This window comes from Amblyraja radiata, chromosome 7 (assembly GCF_010909765.2).
Source record: "Amblyraja radiata isolate CabotCenter1 chromosome 7, sAmbRad1.1.pri, whole genome shotgun sequence".
Lineage (NCBI taxonomy): Eukaryota > Metazoa > Chordata > Chondrichthyes > Rajiformes > Rajidae > Amblyraja > Amblyraja radiata.
In genome coordinates, this window is record NC_045962.1 from 26064861 (window position 1) to 26082140 (window position 17280).

Genomic DNA, 17280 nt, shown 5'->3' on the forward strand with positions numbered 1-17280 from the left:
GATTACTTGTATGTTACGGCTGGTGGGGTGAAAGGTGAGGACTAGGGGGACTCTGCCCTTGTTGCGAGTGAGAGGATGGGGAGAGAGAGCAGTGTTGCGAGGTATGGAAGAGACCCTGGTGACGAGCCTCATCTATGGTGGAGGAGGGCAACCCCCGTTCCCTGAAGAATGAGGACATTTCAGATGCCCTGGTGTGGAACGCCTCATCCTGGGAGCAGATGCGGCGTAGACGGAGGAATTGGGAGTAGGGGATGGAGTCCTTACAGGAAGCAGGGTGGGAAGAAGTGTAGTCCAGATAGCCATGGGAGTCAGTCGGTTTATAGTGGTTGTCGGTCAGAAGTCTATCACCTGCGATGGAGATAGTGAGGTCAAGGAATGGTAGGGAAGTTGCTCTGCAACATGTTAATCTCGTGTTGTATTTCCTGCTTGACTGCTCCACTGCTTGATCTGTGTATGGCACTATTCATGCAAAATGCCACTGGATATCTACAGGTAATATGAAGGGAACAGTCTCGGCTCAGTGATATCCCATAGGTACATGTCTCTCATCATAGACATATCTTGGGATAACCTATTGCATTTGTAGGCGTGGTGGAAAATTGTTTAATTTAATTGTCAAGAAATCTGATTCCTGGACCAAGATATGAAAATATGAGTTTGAATCAGCTAGGGAATTTCAATTTGAATAGTTAAGGAAGTCCAGAAGTTTAAGGGAAACAAAAGAACTGTTGTTGATCATGGTACAAACTATTTGATTGTGGTTAAAATCTGCCTGGTTCAATGGAAAGGAAATTTGCTATCTTTGCCTGGTCGACTGTACTTGTGATTCCAGGCTCATCTGTCTCTTAAATGTCTCTTCTGTTCATGGCAATTAGGAATAGATAATAAATGCTCGTGATGACCATATTCCAACAAACGTTGAAAGTACCACAAGTGAATGGAGATGATTGCTATGCTGGTCTTTGTTAAAGTAGCCATATTTTGACATTTTGTTTTCAAACTAGCTTAATTGACGTGTACATAATAACAATCAAATTGCTGAAATGTTTACAAAATTTGGAATTGACACAGGCAACAAAAGTAAAACTGTCAAATCACTGAAATATTTCCCATTTTCTTTCAGCTATCATGTTGATTCTGCAACCATCTGGAACTCTATGAAGGTAACGATACAATATCTAATATTGACCTAAATAATGCTGAACTACTTAGTGATAAAAAGATTTTACTAATATTTTTAAATGCGTAAATCGTGTGGTAAATGTGATGTTTGTTGTGAGAGGACTATTTTCTCAGAATACGTGGCTGAAGATTTACTCAAAATTGAAGGAGTTTTCATCTGGGCAATCAAGAAACTTTGCATTGATTTGTATATTGCTTTTCATTTGGGTATTGAATTTGTAGCAACATTAAATAAATGTGAAATTGACAGATCTAGAACAAAGAGAATATTTTGAAATCTTTTGGAATGTTTGATGTAACAGTGAACTAGATTGATATTTGAAATGGAAAAGTATGGCATGATTCTAATTGGGTAATGACAATGTGGACACAAAATCGAAAGCAGAAGTGATAATTAGGATATAAGGGTGGTGAATATGTGGAATCCATTGCCAATTCATTGAGTATTTTTAAAGTGAAGATCGACAGGTTCTTGATTTGTAAGGGTGTCGAAGGTTATGGAAGTCAGGAGAATGGGTTTGCGAGGGCAAGCCAGATGAATGGCAGAGTAGACTCGATTGGCAAAAAAAAAGGCCTAATTCTGCTCATAAGACAGGAAGTACTCAGCAGTTTTAACCTCCCCCCCCCCCCCCCTCTCCAGAGGTCAATCTTTGGTGCCCTCGACAAGGTAAGTTCAAGATTTGCAGACATTATTTTTGGTTGTTAATGAGGATGTCAGTAACATCTTTGTATGTAAGAAATATGTCAGCTTATTTATGCACACTCTTTCCACAAACAGCAGCAAGAACAATAACAAACTAAACTCTTTCCATGATGTTGACCAAGAAGTATTTGCAGGAGCTTTAGAGGGTTTGGAATTTTTTTTATGTTTACCTAAGAGAGAAGATGAGGTCTTGGTTTAATGTTTTACTTGCAAGAAAAATGAGCCCCCAGCTTTTCAGCAATCCGTTAAAGGTTCAGCTTAGATATTGTACTTGAGCCTTTGTAGGAGGATTGAACTCACGGGGTGTTTCAGAGGTTAGAGTGAACCAAGACTGATAACATATCAAATCATAGCTAATGAGATTCAGAAGGGGGGAAAATGGTCAATCATTGTGGACCATCTGAAAGCCAACAATATTGCAAATTATTTCAGGATATTTAACAGTGACATTACCAATGGCTACATTTTTGGAAGTACAAGGTTCTTTTCTTGTAGTTTACTGCATATGTGTCTTTTTACAATACTGCACACAAAAATGTGACAAAGGGGGTCAAATTTCAAATTCCTTCAAAAAAGTTGACAAGCACTTTATTGGGTTCATGACTAACATAGTATCAACAAAAAATATAAGAAAAGATAGTATAGTGATGGCAAGTTTCTGAAAATGGCATCAGAATACACAAATACATTTTTTGTAACGGTCCATCAGCGACCTGGTTGGCACAGTAAGTGCACGTATTTCTTATTCCTGTCTATGTTCGTGAATACCACATGGAATAATAAAATTGCAAACACCGTTTCCACTTCATTCACCTGATCATGTAGTAGAATACTGCATCCATCTGAGTGGACACCGCGACGCTCGTTACACCAGGGGTCGGCAACCTTATTCTGCATAGGGGCCAGGACGCTAATGTTATCCCACTTTTTAAGAAAGGTGGGAGAGCGAAAACAGGGAATTTTTGACCAGTTAGCCTGACATCGGTGGTGGGGAAGATGCTGGAGTCAATTATAAAAGATGAGATAGCCGAACATTTGGATAGCAGTAACAGGATTGGTCCGAGTCAGCATGGATTTACAAAGGGGAAATCATGCTTGACTAATCTGGAATTTTTTGAAGATGTAACTAGGAAAATGTACAAGGGAGAGCCAGTGGATGTAGTGTACCTGGACTTTCAGAAAGCATTTGATAAGGTCCCACATAGGACATAAGACACAGTGGGCAAAATTAGGGCACATGGTATTGGGGGTAGAGTGCTGTCAAGGATAGAGAAGTGGTTGGCAGACAGGAAACAAAGAGTAGGGATTAACGGGTCCCTTTCAGAATGGCAGGCAGTGACTAGTGGGGTACCGCAAGGCTCAGTGCTGGGACCGCAGCTATTTACAATATACATCAATGATTTGGATGATGGAATTCAAAGTAACATTAGCAAATTTGCAGATGACACAAAGTTGGGTGGCAGTGTGAATTGTAAGGTGGATGCTATGAGAATGCAGGGTGACTTGGGCAGGTTGGGGAAGTGGGCAGATGAATAGCAGATGAAGTTAATGCGGATAAATGTGCGGTTATCCACTTTGGTCGCAAAAACAGGAAGGCAGATAACTATCTAAATGGCGTCAAGTTGGGACAAGGGGAAGTACAACGTGATCTGGAGTCCTTGTACATCAGTCTATGAAAGTAAGCATGCAGGTACAGCAGGCAATGAAGAAAGCGGGTCAGCTCGCCTGCCCCGGGACTAGCTGCAGTTCCCATGTCGGCTCGCCTGCCCCGGGACTGGCTGTAGCGCGCAGGTCCGTCACGGTCGTTGTGGAGCTTCCCAAAGTTGATACGAAGGAATTAAGTTAGCGACAAAAGGTAAACAAGAGACAGTGTGTTGCCATATTGAAGATTGGCTCAGTTTCTTAGTTTTGATGACCAATTTATGCCCCCAAATTTTTTTTTATTGACATTAAAAAGTTGGAAAATATATCACAAACAGTTGTTGTGTTTTTGACACCACGATGTTTTAGATATATTAAATTTGTTTTTGATATATTAAACTCGCCCAAAAACAGGGTTTGTGAAAAGCAGAAGAAGTTTGGGAGCCTCTGTGGTTTAACTTACAGAGGTACCGACCCCGATAACAGTCGTTGCGACAATGGGCACCAAGCACAACGACTGTTACGGGATCTTTGCTGGGCGGAATACCAGACATGTTACTGTATTTTCTCCTGGTGTTGATGAAGATAGTTCCCTAGATCATTATCAAAACGTATATATATGAGGGGCCGTATGAAGTTTATTTATGAATTAAATATTCATGACTAAATGTGGCAGAGTTTTTAATGTTACATATTTGGTGTCCAAATTGGTTTGACTTTCGCTCTTGAAGTTATCTAATTTATATCAATTATTTATAAGGTTTCACAAGGATTTTTGTTACGAACAGTGTATTGGTGTAAAAAACTGAATAGTAATCTTGTTCCTCAAAATCTCTCCAGTATTGTAAAAAGACACATATACAATTTAATTCCTAATATTCTCCCGTTATCCCTGTCATCCTGTATTTTTTGGTTCCACCGTAAATCACTGGAGTGCTATCCTATTGAAAAGTAACCAGAGTTTTAAATCTATTGGAAAGAATAAGCACAGAGGGCAGTGGAGGCCAAATCACTGGATGGATTTAAGAGAGAGTTAGATAGAGCTCTAGGGGCTAGTGCAGTCAAGGGATATGGGGAGAAGGCAGGCACGGGTAATTGATAGGGGACGATCAGCCATGATCACAATGAATGGCGGTGCTGGCTCGAAGGGCCAAATGGCCTCCTCCTGCACCTATTTTCTATGTACAAGGGTTTCTGCTCTAGAATATGCAATATCAAGATTCTCCCCTGTCACTTCCACAACTCAGCAAGATAATAACCTTCTAATATTTTGTCATAAAAGTTTGGTCTCTCCACCCTTTGTTATTTCAGATTGCCTCCAACACTTGTCCTGTGTTCTGAGATCATAGTTAAGTAATTTCAGAAAATTCCCACAGATGTGTCAATTCAGTAAAACCATGTTGCCATCTCCCAGACCCTGAAAAATATTACACACATTGCTGTCCCATCCTGTGCTTCTATTCGTAAGTAAGTAAGTTTATTGGCCAAGTATTCACATACAAGGAATTTGCCTTGGTGCTCCGCCACAAGTAACAACATGACATACAGTGACAGTTACGAATGACACAGAAAACACTAAACATTAATAATAATAAGACATTAATGATAAAACACCATTGATCAAGCATGTGAACCAACAAAATACCAGATCAAAGGGAGGCTACAGATTTTTGGCTGTTGAGTAGAGCAACTACTCGTAGATAAAAACTTTTTATGTCTGGCTGTGGCAGCTTTGACAATCCGGAGTCGCCTTCCAGAGGGAAGTGATTCAAAGAGTTTGTGGCCAGGGTGAGAGGGGTAAGAGATGATCTTGCCCGCTCGCTTCCTGGCCCTTGCAGTGTACAGTTCATCAATGGAGGGAAGGTTGCAGCCAATAATCTTCTCTGCTGATCGGACGATTCGCTGCAGTCTCCAGGTGTCGTGCTTGGTGGCTGAGCCAAACCAGACCATGATGGAGAAGGTGAGAACAGACTCTACGATGGCCGTGTAGAATTGGACCATCATTGCCTGTGGCAGATTGTGCTTCCTCAGCTGCCGCAGGAACTACATTCTCTGTTGTGCCTTTTTGACTGTGGAGTCGATGGTAGCCCCCCACTTAAGGTCCTTGGAGATGATGGTTCCCAGGAACTTAAAAGACTCCAGAGATGTGACTGTGGTGTTGTTGATGGTGAGTGGGGTGAGGGGAGGGGGAGCGCTCCTAAAGTCTACAATCAATTCCACTGCCTTAAGACCATTGAGCTCTAGGTTGTTGCAACGGCACCAGGACGCCAGCTGTGACACTTCCTGTCTGTAGGCAGATTCCTCCCCATCCTGGATCAGTCCAATCAGGGTTGTGTTGTCCGCAAACTTGAGAAGCTTGACAGAGGTGGCTGTGGAGGTGCAGTCGTTGGTGTAGAGAGAGGAGAGGAGAAGAGAGAGTACGCAGCCATGCGGTGCTCCTATGCTGAGCGTTTGCGGGTCCGAGATGTGCTTTCCCAGCCTCACATGCTGCTTCCTGTCTGTCAGGAAGTTGGTGATCCACTGACAGAGGGGTTCAGGCACAGTCAACTCGGAAAGTTTGGAGTGTAGTAGCTCTGGCACAATGGTGTTGAATGCAGAGCTAAAATCAACAAACAGGATCCTTGCATAGGCCCCCTGGCGGCCTAGGTACTGTAGGATGAAGTGCAGGCCCAGGTTGACTGCATCATCCACAGATCAATTGGCCCGATATCCAAACTGCAGTGGGTCCAGCAGGGAGTTTGTGATATTTTTCAGCTTGGCCAGCACAAGCCTTTCGAGTGTTTTCATGACTACAGAGGTCAGTGCGACAGGCCTGTAGTCATTTAGACAAGTAATCCTTGCCTTTTTGGGTACAGGGACAATAGTGGAGACTTTGAAGCAGGCAGGGACAGTACATGTTTGCAGGGACTGGTTAAAAATGTCTGCATAGACTGCTGTTTGGCACAGAACTTAAGAGTAGAGGGGGAAACATTGTCAGGTCCTGGAGATTTCCGGCTCTTTTGTCCTCTGAAAAGCCTCTCCACCTCCTCTATTTTTATTATTGATCTTGGATAAGTTATGTTGTGCAGCACAGAGGGTGTGGGTGATTGGGTGTGAAGTGGTGATTGGAGGGGGGTGGATGTAGAAAGGCACAGTCTTTGCAGACTGAGGTCAGGCTGTGAGTGGGTGTAAAGTGTTGGTTGGGGTGGGAAATGGTCCAGTCTTTACATACTGGAGTCTTGCCTTAAGTAGGTGTGAAGTGGTGAATGGGAAGGAGAGGGTGCAGGGTCCATTCTTTGTAGACTGGGGTCTGGCTGTGTTAGTTGGGGAGGGGGGGAGGGGGTACCAGGGTTACGTTTCTGATTTTCAAACCTGCAGTAAAACTCATTCAGGTCGTTGGTCAGCTGACGATTGTCCAAAGAGCGGGGGGCTTTCCTCTTGTAGCTGGTAATTTATTGTAAGCCCTTCGAAACTGAAGAAGAGTCACTAGCTGAGAACTTGCTCCTCAACGCCTCAGAGTACCTTTCCTTGGCAGCTCTGATTCCTCTTCTCAGCTTGTACTTGGCCTGCCTGTAGAGGTCTGCATCCCCGCTCCTGTAGGCCTCCTCTTTAGACCGTCGGAGCTGCAGTGAACCAGGGCTTGTTGTTGTTGAACCATGCTCGGGTCTTAGTTGGAATGCAACTGTCCTCGCAAAAGCTGACATATGATGATACAATGTCCGTATACTCATCGAGGCTTGTGGTTGCTTCCCTGAACACATTCTAATCCGTGCAGTCAAAGCAGGATTGTAGGTTCTCAATGCCCTCGCTTGTCCACCTTTTCGTTGTTCTGACCACAGGCTTAGCAGCTTTTAGCTTCTGCCTGTAGGTCGGAATAAGGTGAACTAGACAATGATCAGAGAGACCCAGACCCGCCCGGGGAACGGAGCGATATGCGTTCTTCATTGCTGTATAACAGTGATCGAGTGTTCTCTCCCTTCTGGTGGGGTATGAAGTCTGTATTTTGGAATGTCACGGCTGAGGTTAGCTTTGACAAAGTCCCCCAAAACAATGACCATGGAGTCCGGGAAGTCACTCTCTACCCTCATTACCTGGTCAGCGAGTTGCATTTGCGCCTCACATACACAGGCTTGGGGGGAATGTAAACTCCAGCGAGAATAAAGGAGTTAAATTCCCTCGGAGAGTAGAAGGGTTTGCAGTTTATAAAGAGGGATTCTAGGTTGGGAGAGCAGAAATGTGACAGTAGAGTGATGTCGCTGCGCCATTCCTGGTTGGTATAGAAGCATATTCCACCGCCTCTTGATTTCCCCGCTGCCTCCACTTCGCGGTCCGCTCTTGGAAGTTGGAAGCCAGCCAGTTGCAGCGCGCTGTCCGGGGTCGACTCACAAAGCCAGGTCTCGGTGAAACACAGGGCAGCAGATCGAGAGAAGTCCTTGTTTGTCCGATGCAGGAGTTGCAGTTCGTCCACTTTGTTCTTGAGAGAACGTACGTTTGCCAGGAATATGCTCGGGAGTGGTGTGCGTGATCCTCGTCGCCGGAGTTGGGTGAGTGCTCCAGAGTGCTTCCCACGGGTCCTCCTCCGTCTCAAGACCATGAACGCAGCCACAGCCCTGCCGACAAGTATGTCCAAATAATCTAGCGAATGAGAGAAATCCGGAACGATGTTTGGAGGTACCGTATGTCCCATATTTATGAGTACCTCTCTCGTGAAAGTAATCTTTGTAGGGTTTTCACAGAAGACACAAACGAACAAACACATACAAACACATACTTTATGTAAATGCTCAAGTCATACTTGGATTCTAAATTTTATATTCTTTAAATTTATCTGATGTTCCTTATCTTTGTTCTTTATATCCACTAGATAATTTCCTGTTTCAGACATCCTTTTCTCATTTAACATTACATTAAAAACATACAGCCAGCAATAGGAGGTGTGACCAAGAAAGGTTGCTTTACATAGTTCTTATCTGATTCCAGAATTCTTTGCCATAGGAAATAATTGAGAGAAAGACTATTGCAGGGGTGGACAACCTTGTTCTGCATAGGGGCTGGGACGTATGGCTGTGAGCGGATAGCGGAGCACATCTATCACATGTACACATGGGTCCCACACCCATCCTGCCCGGGATGGCAGGCATCAAATCACAGGTTAGACAAAAATGCTGAGGAAACTCAGCAGGTGAGGCAGCCTCATGCAATCCTTCCATGTCTCACCCGCTGAGTTTCTCCAGCATTTTTGTCTGCCTTCGATTTTCCCAGCATCTGCAGTTCTTTCTTAAACGTGTTCACAGATGGTGTGTGGCCATGCCGGCAGCTTTGCGCAGGATGCGGTACAGCCAGAACTCGGCAGCATTCGGGGCGAACGCTCGGCCGCGTTCCTGGCGGGCGCTCGGCCGCGCTCGTGGTGAGCTGGATGACTACAGGGGGAAAAATCCGCCTGCGGGCCGGATGATTTCGGGTTATGGGCTGCATTCGGCCCGGGGGCTGTAGGTTGCCGACCCCCTAGACTATTGTATGTTGCAGAAAAAAATTTGTTATTGAAGATAAAAGACTAGGAAGAGATAATTATCTTAGCTAATGGCACGATGCTAGCCACAAATACCTAATTTTCTCATTGGAAATAGCAGATGTAGCGGTGCCTCTGAGCCCATTGTATCATTCATTCATCGTGCTTAATCTTTCACCGTGTGCCGTTTTTCCTGCGTTATCGATTGATGCCTGTTTTATTTACTTGCTGGCTGTAGATTTGCAGTCTACTATTTATAAGGATTCACAATCCTTTAAATTATGAAATTTTTATTTTTCGTGGTTGTGGCTGGTTCCAGATTCCCCTAGTTCCAGATTCCCCAGATGGAGGTAGTTATAGAGCTCTTAAAAATCTAAACAGTTTGAAGAGATTAAATGTGTTTCTTCTGATCTTTAACAATTATGGGCTTAGTTGGCTTAATATCTGTATATATTTAGTCACCTCTCCAGAAATCAGTCCGGCAACCTGTTATTACAGGACTCAAACACACGTAAAGATACAACACATCTTTATTAAACACTTACTGCATAGGATGTGCAGTACGTTACATCTCCGAGCTGCTACATCTACTGCCTGACGTAAGCGGATTCTTAATATTATAAAGCATGTATTAGGCGGGGCTACTACTAACAAGCACTATGATTGGCTAGCATGCAATAGCTGATCTACATCTCTTCTTGTAGAAAATTAAGAAACTACGGTGCCTTAAGCAACATAGCGAGGGGATGCTAAGAATATGCTAGCAAGATTATACAAAATCGCCATATCTAACAGGGCCTGCAAACACGTCCAGCCCTCATGCGGTAGGAGACCGCCTCACCTTCTTTCGTGGGAGTACAGACGGGGGACTGGAGTGGGGACACGACCGGCGACCCAGCAGGCCTGGTGGGAGACGCCACAGGCGAGCCAGGCGTCAACCGACGCGGGGAACCCGCGGTAGAAGTAATGGCTGGTGGTGGAGTCGCTGGAACGGCTGTGGAAGGAACACGAGAGGCGGGGCATCAGGACCTGTAGTTGCATGGCGCGGTTCCTTCACTGGAAGGATATGTTGACAGTTGCGTCTGTAGATGACTCCGTCCACTTCGACCAGATACTAACGTGGTTCTTTGGACGGTCCGTAAATGTGCCCCAGTCGTGTATGGCCCTTGTCGGTTTGCAGGTGAACCACTTGTCCACGCACAAGTGGTTTGAGCGGCTTGCTGGACTTGTCGGAGAAACGCTTCTGTGTGTCTCGTTTGAATTGTAGCTGCTTCTGCACCGTGGGCGGGGAGAGAACACGCAGCTGCAGCAGCTGCTGAGAGACAGGCAGGGGTGCACGGGTTTGGCGAGACATTACTCGCTGGGCAGGAGAGCCTAGGATGGTGTCCCGTGCAATGTTTCGTAGATTGAGCAAGTCCAGGTATACGTCGGATTTGGCAAGGTAGGAATGTTCCATAAGTTGTTTAGCACTCTGAACAGCGCGTTCGGCCAGTCCATTGGACTGCGGGAACTCTGGGCTGCTGGTAATGTGTTGGTATTCCCATCTTTCAGCAAAGTTCTTAAATGCTTGGCTGGTGAATTGCCTGCCATTGTCAGTCTGAATACGAGCAGGGGAGCCATACACGCTTCTCGATTACTGACTCAGAGGAAATGGTTTGCAGTAGATCTAGTTCGAACCATCGAGTCGACAAGAACTAGATAGCGTTTCCCATGCCATTCCAAGATGTCGGCGGCCAGCGAGGACCACGGAAGAGGAGGAACTGGATGGGGTAGAAGAGGCTGCTTTTGCTGATGTGGTGCTAAACTGTTGCAGACAGCGCACGTTTCGGTTCTTTCACGTATGTATTTTGTCATTCTGGGTCAGTAAAACATGCATTGAGCCCATGGATGGTGGCCTCCGCGTCGGGGTGGCCCCTGTGGATTTCGTTGTAGTATTCGACCCGTAGTGCGGCTGGGACCACCGCCTTGTGGCCCTTCACTATGATTCCATCCTGTAGCACTAACTCGTCATGAACTAGGAAGTAGGGGCGTATCTCGAGCGGGGTATTTGACTGTTTGTGGAGCCAACCGTTCCGTATGACTATGGACAGCGATTGTAAAGTCTCATCCGCAGCCGTGTGTTCGGGACAAGCGATCATTCGGGACAAACGAGACCTTCATGACTGAGAATTCGTCCTGTTCGGAGAGGTGCTGTTCACTGGTACTGCGCGCGGCCCTGGATAGCGTGTCTACTATGTGCAGGTCTTTACCTTTCTTGTAGACGATGTGGAAGTCAAAGCGCTGCAGCTACATCATCATCGATTGCAGCCGTGCAGGGGCTGCGTGAATCGGCTTGTTCCAAATGGTGACCAAGAGTTGGTGGTCAGTCTCAATGGTGATGGTCTTACCAAAAATGAAGTCCTTGAATTTCAAACATGCGAAAACAACCGCGAGCAGTTCCTTTTCAATCTGGGCATATCGCTGTTCGGTATCAGTCAGGGTACGGGATGCATATGAGACTGGCTTAATCCCGCCGTTGGTAGTGGTCTGTAGGCATGCCGCGCCTAGCCCGTACTGGGACGCATCGCAGGTGATAGTAACTGGTAATTTTAGATCAAAATATGAAATTGGGTTAGTGGCGGCGCCTAACGGCAGCGGCTCGACTACAAATGTATGTCTTGAGTTAGTTTTTATTATTTTTTTTAGCTGTGTATAGGTGGGGGGGCTGTGGGGGAAACTATTTTAAATCTCTTCCCTGTGCGGGGACCCGACTATTCCCTGTCGGGTCTCGGATGTCGTTGGGCCTAACATCGTGGAGCCGGCGGCGACCTCCGGCCGGGACTAACCTGGGGGCTCCAGTTGCAGAGCCTGCGGAATTGACATCGCGGAGCTGGCCAACTTCGGAGTGGGAAGAGCTGTGGTGGCGTGCGGCTGTGACCCGACTTTTGGAGTTCGGAGGCACCGGCCGCAGACCCGGTGGACGGGAACATCGGGAGCTCGCAGGTCCCTGGTGGGAGACCGTTTTTCCGAGCTCCGCAACGGCAACTTCTCCCGCTGGAATCGCGGGTTTAAGGACATGGAGCCGGGGCCTAACATCGCCCGGCGTGGCTTAAACGGCCTCAGGACTTACCATCGCCCGCCGGGGGCTTTAACATCGGAGCCCCAGTTCGCCTCGACACTGCAGTTGGACTGCTGGACCACGGGAGAAGGAACAAAGGGAAGAGATAAAGACTTTGCCTTCCATCACAGTGAGGAGATGTTGGAGACTCACCGTGATGGATGTTTATGTAAACTGTGTTAAGTGTGGGTCTTGCATTGTTTTGTAATGTAAAAAACTGTAGAAATGATATTTCGTTCAAACCTAGGTTTGAATGACAATAAATTGCATTCTATTCTATTCTATTCTAAATTGTTGGCGCGTTGGCCAGTTGTAGCTTGAGGGTGTCAAAAGCCCTTTGGTGCTGCGGGTACCAGGACCATGCTGTATATTTGTGTGTCAGCTCGCGCAGTGGGGCCGATAACCCGCTGAGGTTAGAAATAAATTTCACCATGTAGTTGACCATGTCGAGGAAACGTTGGAAACTCGTGACATCATTGGGAACCGGCAGTTCGTTGATGGCTGTGGTTTTCAGTGGATCTGGCTTGAGGCCACTGCTGGTGAAAACATGTCCGACGTAAGTGACCTCGGGAACTCGAAACCTGCACTTTAGTGGATTCAATTTGAGGTTAATGTCTTTGGCACGGTCGTGCACTCTCTTCAGATTAGCATCATGTTCAGCCAGGTCGCGACCATAGATCAGGATATCATCAACAATGATAGTGCACGGGTACTCTGCAAATAGTTGCTCCATGGTGCGCTGGAAAACTTCGCTGGCGGAGTTGATGCCGAAGGGCATCCTTAGAAATTTGAAACGGCCGAAGGGTGTGTCAAAAGTAGTGAGGTTGGATGAGTCCGGGTCTAATGGAATCTGCCAAAAGGAGCTTTTGGCATCCAGGACTGAGAAAACTGCTGCGTTTCCAAACTGTGCAGCGACATCTTCTGTAGTTCTCATTGGGTAGTGGGGGCGCTTGATTGCAGTATTCAGATCTCTGGGATTGATGCAGATACATATCTCCTCTTTGTTTTTCTTAGTTGCAACGACCATGGTGGAAACCCAGTCAGACGGGTCGGTAACTTCAGCAATGACTTCCATTGAAACCATGCGTCGGATTTCATTGTGTATTCTGTCGCGCATGGCATATGGAACGCGATGTGGTGCTCGGACTACAGGTGTGACTGTAGGGTCAACTGGGATTCGATACTTTACAGGCAACTTGCCAAGTCCATCATTAAACAGGTCTTTGTACTGGGAGAGCAGTTGTTGAGCTTGCTCATACGTGAGGCATAGTTTGTGGACCGCACGTCCAAAATACACCAGGCCTAGGTCGTGGCATGCAAAGTCTCTGAGTTTGATTTTACAATGTAAAACTGCAGGGTGCGTGTCTACTCGTCTACTGTGCACTTTAAATCAGCTTTTCCCAGTGGATGTAAGATCTCTCCCCCGTAAGCCCGAAGCGTTGAGGAGTCTTTAAGCATTCGTTTGGCATTTCGGATTTTATTAAACTCCCTTATCGACATGACGTTGACCGTTGCCCCCATGCCCATCTTGGCTAGTATGGGCCTGTTATTTATGAACACAGTCACTTCAGGGTCGAGTAGCTCGTTAGACGAGGGGAGGAGGGAGTGAATAGCAGAACTGTTATCAGCAGTGTCTGAACACTGCTAATAGGAGGATGTTTCAGGCTCTGGGGAGGCAGTATCGCAGAAGTCTTGTTGAAGCAGGTGCAAGTTGTCCTTGAAGGATTGGCAGTCCCACGAGAACGGCAGCATTTCGCAAAGTGATTCTGCTTTTTACAATAATTGCAGGTCTTTCCGTAAGCTATGCAGAATTGCCGACCCTTTGCATGGAAATAGTTACAATTCTGACCGTGCAGCAGGTACATTAGGGGCTTTGCAGGAGGAATAGTCAGTAAGATTGACGTTGTGTTGCTGTCGTGGGTTGAAAAAGACAGGATAAGCGTGGGGAGCAATAATCTCTGAAATTCGACATGAATGTATCACTTGGCCAAGAGTTAGTTCGGTGTCGCGAAGGAGCTCAGCTCTCGGTTTGCTATCGATCATGCCCCCGACAAGCTTATCTCTAACAAGTTCATTAGTCAACTCACCGACGCGACAGCGCGCAGCTATGTATTTCAAGACGCTAATAAATCATTCAATAGGTTCATCAGCCTGCTGCAAACGAGCATAGAACTTCGTCCGTTCAATTATGTGGGTTGACGGCAGATCACACAGCTCTCTAAATTTTCTGAGCAGCCCCACGAGGTCATCTATAGTCTCGGCAGGGACTTGGACCTGCCCGTTGCCATACACAACAGCAGGAGCAAAGTCAAAGTTATCGGCACGATTCATTGCCTCGGACCCACTAGATTAAGTAGTAGTGATGCTTTCAAGTCAGCAGGGTCATTTTGATGAACGATGCGGATATAATGAGTGTAGTCACGTTCGAAAAGACGCCTTCGCTCAGCGATGTCTGAATCAAAGATCAGAGGGCTCGGTCTGCGGCACGAATTAGCCATGACAGAGAGAACAAGGTGATAAAATAGAACTGATAAACATAAAAGAAACCCGGTAAACTTGGCGAAGTGAGGACGAGTCACGATCTGACACCATGTAATTACTGGACTCAAACACACGTAAAGATACAACACATCTTTATTAAATACTTACAGCATAGGATGTGCAGTACGTTACATCTCCGAGCTGCTACATCTACTGCCTGACGTAGGCGAATTCTTAACATTATAAAGCATGTATTAGGCGGGGCTACTACTAACAAGCACTATGATTGGCTAGCATGCAAAAGCCGATCTGTATCTCTTTTTGTAGAAAATTAAGAAACTACAGTGCCTTAAACAATATAGCGAGGGGATGCTAAGAATATGCTCGCAAGATTATACAAAATCGGCATATCTAACAGGTGGCCTGCAAACCTGTCCAGCCCTCGTGCGGTAGGAGATCGACTCACCTTTCGCGGGAGAACAGACGGGGGACGGGAGTGGGGACACGACCGGCGACCCGACAGGCCTGGTGGGAGACGCCACAGGCGAGCCAGGCGTCAATTGACACGGGGAACCTGCGGCAGAAGTAATGGCTGGTGGTGGAGTCGCTGGAACAGCTGTGGGAGCGAACACGAGAGGCAGGGCATTGTTTCCTCCAATCATGGGTAAAGATAGAGATTGTGAATGTATAAAAAATAAGCAAAGATTGCAGGGCGAATTGGACAAAAAACAAGCAAGTAACCAAGACATAAAACAAATGAGACAGATTTTGAAAATTGTATCAATGATCGATGATTATACTATTGCATAATTTATTTGAAAATCCTCATTAAGATAGATTGGATATTTTCCAATTCGACCGTAAAATATTCTCGAAGTTAATACCCAAATAATTACATCTTACTCAAAGGGGAAAGAGAGAGTGCCAGATTTTTCTTGGTTAGTTGTGCCTGACTATACAGTTTGCCAGCTTTTGAAAAAGAGAGAATATTATTGTCTGAATTGAAATCAAGGGATTGATAATTGTGGTGAGAGAGTTTCTTATTCATTCTCGGAATGTGGGCATTGGCATGGCAAGCTAGTGAAGAATATTTATCAAGGCATTTATATACTGTTGGAGGTCATCATATGCACCTCACTTCTGAAATTCAACTCCTGAATCAATATTTGGCTGTGCCTGTAATGAAGCCTGGAGCCTATCTCAGACAGAGCTGAAATTGAGCATCCAGGAGCAGATTGTTCGTGGATAAATGCTGTTAGACTGTCATGATCTTATTCCAGTACTTTGGAGATTGAGTATTAGTTCTTAACACAAAGCAAAACACAATAGATGCTGGAAAATCCAAAATAAGATATGAAAAATAGTGAAAATATTCAGCAGGTCATCCAGCATCAGTGAAGTGGTGTTATCATTTCAATTCCTGACCTTTGATTTGAAGTGTTAATTTTGTTTTTCTACACAGATGTTGCCTGATCTGACGAATACTGCATCTTTAGATTTTTGGGGAATTGATTGAATTGTTTTTTTGTTTTCCATTGGGCCACAGTAACTAGCTTGGTGAGGGCCATGTTTGCAACACAGGTTTGCAGTGTTAAACCTGTGATCTTAATGGGGACAGTTTTCACTGCTCTGTCATCACACAGTCTTTTTTAATTTCACTGGATACAAATCGAACTGGCTGAAGCGTGGCATCTTTGATACTGGAAATTTCATGAAAATGCTAAGTAGTAGTTGTGGGTAGAAATAAATGTAAGTGCCTGCTGTGTCTTTTTTAATTCTATCTATCTATATTTAAAACTCTGTGGCTGGGTGATTTAAAACTCTGTGGCTGGGTGTGTGTGTGTGTGTGGCTGTGTGTGTTTCTGCCTGGCTGTCTTGTGGGTGCCACATTCGGCCTTTGATTCCATGCTACGCCAGCACTCCGTCATTAAACTCTGACATTTTACATCCGATTTTGCACTCCTCAAAACATTTTTTCTTTTTATGTACCCATTTTTAAATAAAATCATACCCCCCCCCCCCCCCACCCACTCATTTTGTTGCCTCCTGCTGGCCAGCGACCATAAAGGCTGCTGGCGCCCGCATCTCGCCTCAAAGACGCCATTTAAAAACAGCTGAAAGAAGCCGCCCCACGACCACCAGCTGTCTCCCACCTCTCTCTGTCTCTCTCCCTCTCCCTCTCCGGAGACTGCCGCCGCGGGCAAAGCCTGGTTCGACGACCGCCCGCCCGCCGCCTCGCTCAGCATCCTCAGGTCTATCCCCGCCCGTGGCCCGAGGCTGCTGCCTGGGCTCGAGCAGAGCCTGGAGCTGGAGTGAGCGCCCGCTCCAACCCCCCCTCCTTCACCTCTCTTCCCCCATCCTCTCCTTCCTCTCGCCCTCTTCCCGCAGACAGAGCAGAACGCGGCTGTTGCCAGAACCGCTACAATAGGCGCTGCTGGACTCCAGCCCGCCCACCTGCCCGTACACACCAACCCCGCCCCCATTCTCAAAATGCTCTGCAGATCGGAAGGTCACCGGAGGTCACAGCCGGTCACCGGCTTGAACATGGTGGCAGCAGTTAATGTCGCGCGGGGCATTACTCCCTCTGGGAAACCTGAAATTCCTCCGTTGATCGCAGGCCCTGTCCGACCGGCCTGCTCACCGAGTTCAGGTCCGCCCTCTACCTCTCTCTCTCTCTCTCTCCCCACC

The 17280-nt window shown here is 46.2% G+C and overlaps 1 protein-coding gene across 4 annotated transcripts in view; it reads left to right on the forward strand.

Annotated features, from left to right (window-relative positions):
- The window catches only part of atf2 (activating transcription factor 2), a 143506-nt gene that overhangs the window by 16218 nt on the left and 110008 nt on the right, over positions 1 to 17280 (forward strand). For all 4 annotated transcript variants that reach the window (XM_033023909.1, XM_033023908.1, XM_033023910.1 and 1 more), the window contains exon 2: positions 1124 to 1163. The gene's annotated coding sequence lies outside the window, so the exon portion shown is untranslated. The remainder of the gene's footprint in view (positions 1 to 1123; positions 1164 to 17280) is intronic.